Raw genomic sequence first — 7,091 nt, 5'->3', positions numbered from 1 at the left:
TTTCACATTTTGAGCTTGGTTGAGGCAATATCCAGCCTACTAGTCATTGCAGGTGGCGGCTGCATCGAGAGTGCGGCTTCATATTAGACGTTTTTTGCATACCGGAGACGTACTACCGGAGACGTAAACCGGTTTACCGGACACATCTTGCGCATGCGCAGAGGCATTGTTGCGCTGAGGGGGAGCCACTGCGCGTGCCCAGGAGGGGTTCGGTAAACCGGCATACGTCTTCGATAGTACGTCTCCGGTATGCTAAAAACGTCTATTGTGTCCTGTCGGAAAAGTGTACGGAAGCTAGTGGACGAAAAAAAATGTATTTCGGTGCTGTCACACTTCGGCCGCAAATCGCAAATAGAAAGAAAGGAATGATGAGTTTTATTCCCCCCAAATGCAGAATATTTCATGCACATCGCATGAGTCCCGCACTAAAAATATTCAGCTTTAGCTCACGGCTTTTTGGTAATGCCTTCGTTGACAGCGGCCGCGGTGTACACGTACTGTTGTGTGTTATAGTATTTATAGCAGTTTCGCAATGCGCTACGCATTTCATCAACCACCTGCAAACTTTTTCAATTCTTGGTAATGATACAATAAAATATATTATGGTATGGTATGGTATGGTATGGTATGATATGGTATTGGAAGAAATGATATGCTACAGTATGGTATGGTCTAGCATGGCACACTATAGTATGGCATGGTATGTTATGGTATTGTACGACAAGTTGTTTATCACCCCGAAACTGCATGTGGCTTATGAGCGCACAGTGGTGGGATTCGGAAAGATTTCGGAGCCTAGATGTTCCACAACGTGCACTGGCATTATGGCGAGCACGGCTATATTTTCTCTGTACCTACATGCAAACGTGGCCACCGCAGTAGGGATTCTTTCCGGAGACCTCTTAACCTCAGTAAGGTATAACTTTGGACCAATTAGTATTTATACGTCGAGAAACAGTGCAGAGTAAGAAGGAACGAGACGAACAAAATCGCTTCGTCCCGTGGCGATCGCTCTTTTTCGTCCCCATCATTCCTTTCGTGTTCTGTCTTTTTTGTGATCTCTGTTTGACGATGCATAAATACCAACTGGCCCGACATTCTACATTACTGATATGCAGAGGTCTCTGCGCTCTTGTTCATTCCGTCCGTGAAGAAGTAATCTGGTTCATCCGGTCTTTCTTCCTTCTGTTCTGTCTTTTTGTGCGCGATGTTTCCCTAGATACCAGTGGATCAGCAGACAAATGCCGTTCCTTCTTGAATTCAAAGATGATTGGGAAATTCAGCCGCCCTGGTAAGTTAGTTTCTCCACAAGCCAGCTTTCGCTTCTGCTTGCCATACAAGAGTGCTGACGGAAGCAGCACAACAGCAGGGAGAGAGATCTTAATTCTGAGAACAACAGCGCTCGCAGACAATGGACGAGAACAAGGAGGGCACACAACTGTGTCTCCTCCTTGTTCTCGTTCGTTGTCTCAGCGCTCTGTTTTTATCAGATTGTGTACCTCAACCAACTGGCCCAGCAACACACCTGGCTAGAAATCTTAATAAAAAACGTATACACTGGAAAAATTCATGAACCAGAAGCGAAATTTGCCAAATAGGTTCGCAGTATAAATGTAAGCACTTTGTTAGGGTTTTTGGAAGAACGCCGATTTTATAAGACGAATAATAAGAGTAAATAAAAGTTTCAGACGTTAGCTAATCACTGTTGGTAAGCACGGTCTTGTCACACCTCTCTGAAATAGCCGGCGTAGTGGAGCCATAACGGCAAAAGTTTGGGTCCGGAATGAATGGATGACGAAGGTACCCGCCGCCTTCGTTGATTCCTCCACGGAAGGCGGAAAAGGCCGCTCGTAGAAGCGGAGTGACTGCCACACAGGCGCCACCCGAATTTCCAACCCCGCTCTGGTTGACGTATTAGCGTCAGGGGCAAACGCAGCTGCCTGCACGGCGTCAATACTTCTGAGTATGGCGACGAGAAGGTCCGAGCTGTCGTCGCGGGGCAGCCCTTGGGCAGCCTTTGCTCACCTGCTCATCTGCTCCGCAATGTTGAATTCCGGGCTAGTGTCATGCGAAACCTGGGAAGCTGGGTGCAGCGACATCGACGGAGCATGGCTTGGTCCCCTGGAACTGTGGGTGTCGAAAGCTGGCCGCAACGCGGCTGCCTGGATGGCGTCGGAGCTTCCGCGAGTACAGATGCCGACACCTGCGCTTTTGCCGCCTTCGTCAGCGCCGTGGTTAGCGCCGGGTGGTTCCTTGTTTCTTCGTTGATAAACAGACTTTGAATCGGCAAATGCGCGCGAGGACTGGCTGTTGGACACCTTTGGCCCTACTTGTAACGGGATACCGTCGCCTACTGAGCTCGCGATCGGCGCCGGGACCCTCTTGTCACTCGAACGTCTTGGTTCTAGATTTGGTCCTGGTCTCGCTTTCCTGCACCCGGTGACAGAAAATGACAGCTGTGCAGTGTATCGTCCAGAAGGAATACAACCTCACCATTAAAACGACTACAACCTCTTGGGATTAAACGGAGGGTGGAGGAGGGGAATAAAAGAGGTTGAAATGGTAAGCACCAGAACAAGCGCTCAGTACCGGTAGGCAGCACAAGCCTATGCTCCAGTTTTGTACAGTCGGGGACAAAAGTCTCCGGACCACGTGTTCCTCAAACGAAGCCGATAGCTCTGCTATTGGCCGGCGGCTGGAGACCACACCTGTGGAAGTCAGACAAAATTTTCTTTCACCGCAGCGGTGGCCTCGTGGTATGAGCATCCCCCTCGCATGCGTGAGGCGCGGGGTTCCATCCCCAGTGCCGCCGGGTACCCGCCGGTGATACAGTGGGTACAAGCTTTCCCCTGGCCTGGTTCTCTACTTATTTATGGTGAAATGCTTAGGAAATGGGTCGTTGATCCCACCTTGAGCAAAATGAAAATACCTTCTGCCATGGCGTTCTTTGGCCACAGATGCCCTTGCACCATACAAATTCACTATCATCATCATCTTCCATCGCCAGAAGTGTGGTCTTCAGCCGCCGGCTAATAGCAGAGCGATCGGCTTCGGTTGAGGAACGCGTGGGCCGCAGACTACTGCCCCGACTGTACTCTGAACACGAAACTTGAGTAAATAAAAAACGAGGAAATTCAATGAAAAAGGGAAGCCAAGGGCGTGCTTTCAGTGACAGATGTTGCTGCGTTCGGTACTTTTAAATCATTTGAAAGGCAATGCAAGCACTGATAGCAAACCACTGCGCCTTCGTGATGCCTGTGGCGCTTTCCTCACAGCGGTCGCTGAAGATTACACTACAATGGAATGTAGCGCTGACATTTCTGAGGAAGTTCCGTTTGCAATATTCGCTCAGAATTTTACAGCAGCCACTGCTTGACTCATGAGTCTTGGGCTGATATCTGCCAACAAAGAAATTTTCAATACGTAGGGGCACCTGAGCGCCTGCTAAGCTGAATGCGCGTACGATGGCGTTGAAGGTAGCCGAAATGCAGCCTACATTGAGAACTGTGCAAGTTGTTCTTGGATAGTCATAAAAACATTCACACTATATCGGTGGCGGTTGCGTGTGATAATGAACGTGACGAGGGCGGACCGCTTTTTTGAGCGAAGTATATTAGCGAACCTCTCTTGTCTTCTGTGAGGCTGCGCAATAAACCACAGCGGAGTGGCAACTACTGTTTTGTAGGGATGGGGAACTCTATTCCTGCCCGAAAGCTACCGTGACGTATGTTGGGACGTAATATTCGGCAGGCTGATCGAACGCGGTTGGCACGCCGATATCCACGCCTAAACAAAGCACACGTTTGCTGTAGTACTTAAAAACGTGCCGAAGACAGCTTGTGGGTAATATTATGAGATATGAAAGGAATCGGATGTCTAGACGCGCAAGTATGCGCAATGTTAGGTAACGTCCATTATTTCTTGCTCGTTTAACAGCTCAGATGGCGGATAATTTTGCCTGGTGGAATACTCAGCGCTGTTCTTGCAATGACAGTCCAGAAGCGTAGGCTTAGTTCTGCATACGTACAGTCTAAAGTGATTTGAAGGTGATCGTTTCCGGCCCAAACTGTTTGGATTAAACTTCTCTGACACGATTTATCTCCGCAATAAAGTTGCAACGAATACATAAGCTTAGCCAGCTATACAATTCCCCTATTCTGCACCTTCATGTTTTCCCCTGATTAAGTGACCGTTAAGCTATGAAAAATTTGTTGGTCCGTTTTAGTCAGAACGAATGTGATAACTTTCAAACCACGCTAGACTGCACAGTTTTCCGACATCAAGCCGATCAGAGATTTCACGATTGATTCACTGGCATGATTGATGCTGTTCATGTCGCTTTTTGCATAAGCTGGAATAAAAGCGACCCAAACTTACGAAATATTAGGAGCGGTTGTTTGAGCTCAGTGAGCAGCCCTTATGGTGTCCGTTGCCCTTTCGCTGGACGAAGCTGACCTTTGTCCGTCTTTGTGACCGTCGGGATGACTGTGCAAGAACGATCACGACGGGGTTGACACACCGCTGACATATATCGGTGCATCGAAGACCTCGTCGACGGCCGACTTGGAGAGGAAACCCAGGTGCCCGACGAAGCAGGCCACCAGAATGAGGACCTGGAGAAAAGTTCGCGCAAAATCACGGCTTGCTCACTCGCAGTTTGAAAAGTAGAATATAGCTACACACACACACTGCGATATAGACACGTGTCTTTTTGATTACGGGCTCAGCCCTTACAAAAATTTCTTTAGACAGTCTATAGAATGTCCATAGACTTCTGTCTATAAAGTCTATAGACTTTCTAAAGAACAGTCTTCTAAAGAACAGTGTCTAAAGAACAGTTTCTAAAGAAGACTTTCTAGAGAATAGTCTATAGGCAGTACAAATCCTATAGTCAAGTCTATAGACAATCTATAGATTTATGGCCATACACTCTTAATAGACTTTTGTCTATGGACAAGCTATGAACTATGAATGTACAAAAAGAAATATCTATAGGAAGGCAATAGAGTCTAAGAAATCTGTAGACTTTCTATAGACCATTTTTGTAAGGGAGATATTCAGCTTGAAATTGCCTAGCACGAGTAGCTGCTGTAATGAACATAAATAGCGCGGATTTATTTTGTTGAATTATTCTTGGAGTTTGTTTCGTGCTGTTTTGCAAATGCGAGTTCGTTTTTAGGGCATAATGAAATTAACATTCATTAATCAACGTAGAAATTTAATACGCACGTCAACACACTTATTTGTGGGCTGAAATTCAGAATAAGAATAGCATCGATTTTTTTAATGCATCAGCTGTATAAACTATTCCCGTCAGTGATGGTAGGAGGCGAAAGTAGCCGGAAACTAGGGCTCCACCCTGGAGGCAAGAGCAAAGTGAACTCACCCTTCCCAACGCGACCGCTGTGAAGGCTACAAATGACGTCCACAAAAAGTTGTCCTGGCTCTGCAACGAAAGGTCACACAGATTTCTTGAACACGGTATATCGCATCCGCTCGTGATACTTCCATGCGAAAGCTTGAGGGGGGGGGGGGGGGGGGGGGGAATTGACAGCATGCTTAATGCACACTGTGTATCACGCATACTTGCTGAAAGTGTCGGTTAGGAGCATACTAACCGCCCTCGATTGCCACTTCAGGACCAATGTATGTCAAACTGATTTGAATAAGAGTATGCAAAGTAAAAGTTTCTAGCGAGCACTAACCGCATGCTACGAATGTCGCTTACACAGGAATATCCTCTTGCTAACTCGGACGCCAATTTCAGCAGTTCGAACACCTGAACAATCAGAAAGAGCTCATTTATTAACTGAAAGTAACTTATAAACGCATTTTTTTTCATGTATCGTAATATTTCATTATAACAATATAAGCGCAGATCTCCCCTTGGCAAGCTTGCATATTTTTTATGTTAACGATTTTCCTATCCTCAAAAACGTTCCCCATTCATTTTCCATAGTAGTCTTTACTCGACGCGATCGATGGACCATTTTAATGATTTTTGCTACACTTCAGAATAATGGATCATTATCTTTAATATATCCATAACAGTACCTTACAGAATTCCACAGCTGCCTCACAACTAGCATTAATGTCCCAGAATCCTGGACATGGTTGCGCTATCTTAAAGTGGAAAGGTTTACATCGAAGCCCGTGATCATCCTAAGAAACCATGACAGGTTTAAAATGTTTTTTTTTCAGTGAGGTTAGCTCTATCATTTCAAGTGGTACAGATAAATGAGTAATGTACAGCTTGTCAATTTCCTAACGGGACTTTAATTCACGCCAGAGCGGTTTAGCGAGTGGTTCAGGGCCTCTTCACATGCCTCAGATGTAAACGTAATTAGGATAAACCTTCGAAATCGCGGTGAAGAAAGAGGAGTGCCGTTTACACCGCGAGGTGAGTTAAATTCGGTGCTTTTCGCTCCCAGAAACGAGCTTTATGTAAGCAAGTACATAAATGACTGATTAAAAAGCAATACAAGATACCTTTGCCTGCATAGCAGCTGGGCTGCTGCTGTTAGCTCGGCGAGTGTCGCTTTCCAGCTGTTGCAGCCTGAAGGGGGGCACCTGAACCTGGTAGAGAAATAGAAAAGCAAAAGGTGTGACAAAGGCGCCTCTCCAGGAATCGGTGATCGAAAAGTGAAATGCTACCGCGCAGGGAACTATAACAAGTTATTAATTATTCGAATGGTTTAAATCCCCGGTTACATTTACTTGCCGGATTATTCACCTGTATTCATCGCTCGGTCTTGCAGCTTAAATATTTTAGATTAGGAAATAGGTTAGTCAAGATTTCCACATCTCAATAAATGTTTAATTTCCGAGTTCACTACAAAGTGGCAGCTCTATTACCAGCCGCCTTTTCTTCAGTTATTGGCGGCTTTCAATGATATTGGAGGTGACCCGCATCAGACACATTTACAGTATTCCTGAGCAATATAAAGGTAAGTTGTATTTCATATACGATATTTTACACAAGTAAAGAAAGATTGTAATTACTCAAACCTGGTATTATCAAATAGTACATTATCAAGAATTACGAATGAAGCATAGTAAAGAAAGATTGTAATTACACAAACCTGGTATTA

The sequence above is a fragment of the Amblyomma americanum genome, chromosome 11 (assembly GCF_052857255.1).
Source record: "Amblyomma americanum isolate KBUSLIRL-KWMA chromosome 11, ASM5285725v1, whole genome shotgun sequence".
Classification (NCBI taxonomy): domain Eukaryota; kingdom Metazoa; phylum Arthropoda; class Arachnida; order Ixodida; family Ixodidae; genus Amblyomma; species Amblyomma americanum.
This window is presented reverse-complemented; position numbering follows the sequence as displayed.